Here is a 1166-nt window from a genome sequence, read left to right as displayed (position 1 = left end):
AAGAGAGATTCTCGGGAACCAGACAAACCAGACCGATGGACAAACTGGGGGAAACAAAAAAAAACACCATAAAGTTAACAAACATAATGTTGTCTTTTATATCTGACCTGAACAGAAACTCAACCAATTTCACAATGCGTCTGTTGCATCACTTCTGCCAGACATTGCTATGCATAATAATTTCTCTCTTAAACGTGTCCCGACTTTGCCTGACGACTCAAAGGGAATTCTTCCTCTGAATCTGTCGTTCGCTGCATACTTGGAAGTCGTTTGTGGTGACATCAAAATGAGGGCTGTTGTACAAAAGTCATCAGCGATTGGATCATCTCTAACCAATTAGAATATCAAAGCCAATTACACATTTTCAAAACGCAGCTTTACACACCTGGCACAACTCATCGGTTTCTGCGACCCAATCAGAAGGTCTAGAATGGATTTCCATTCTAGAATCCCCGGGGAGGTACTCCGATCCAGACTCATTGTAGAGGAGAAACTAACGTCCGTGGGGCGTGGCGTAGCGTTTGGCCGGAACAAGGAGTAACCAGGCAAGTCTCGTCTGCCAACGTGTTTGAACATGACTCCTCKTTCCTGGTTTGTGAGCATGTTGTTGAAAACATATGTTCACTACAGGGCTGTTGGACACCCATTTTGGACTGTGTTGGATGTTTATTTTTTTTWAAACAGACATCATGATCTGGGGATAAGGGAGGAGCTAGATCTGTTGTATCTCCCAGAGAGAGAGGCAGGGAGGGAGGTGTTGTGGTGGTTGGAATCTCCCAAAGGAAGTCCCCTACTTCCTGCCGGGTGGGTACAGCCTAAAGACCATCCTGATAAAACCTCTCTGTCCTGAACCATGAGTCTTCAGGGAGACTAGTTAGTACTAACCACTCCCATACACACCCCTATAACTTTCTACTGTGTCAACTACTTGGTAGAAGTGTACTATAGTATTGACCAAAATATTATTTTGGTGAGACCGGTAAGGTAAGTTGCCAGACAATAAAAAGACAGCTGTGATTTATTGTTTGGTATAGCTTAACGTCAGCGAGGGCTTTGTATAGGAAATCACTTGAAACACTCATCGTGCAAGTCAGACTTGTTGTGAACATGGTCTCCATTACGATGGCTTACCTAAAACACAAACCGTCACTCCATTTCATCACCAC

General features: G+C 43.9%; 1 protein-coding gene across 1 annotated transcript in view; it reads left to right on the top strand.

Moving 5' to 3' along the window:
• gipc2 (GIPC PDZ domain containing family, member 2) overlaps window positions 1-1166 on the top strand; it is a 59223-nt gene that overhangs the window by 1561 nt on the left and 56496 nt on the right.

The sequence above is a fragment of the Salvelinus sp. IW2-2015 genome, unplaced genomic scaffold (assembly GCF_002910315.2).
Source record: "Salvelinus sp. IW2-2015 unplaced genomic scaffold, ASM291031v2 Un_scaffold1277, whole genome shotgun sequence".
NCBI lineage: Eukaryota > Metazoa > Chordata > Actinopteri > Salmoniformes > Salmonidae > Salvelinus > Salvelinus sp. IW2-2015.
This window is presented reverse-complemented; position numbering and strand designations above follow the sequence as displayed.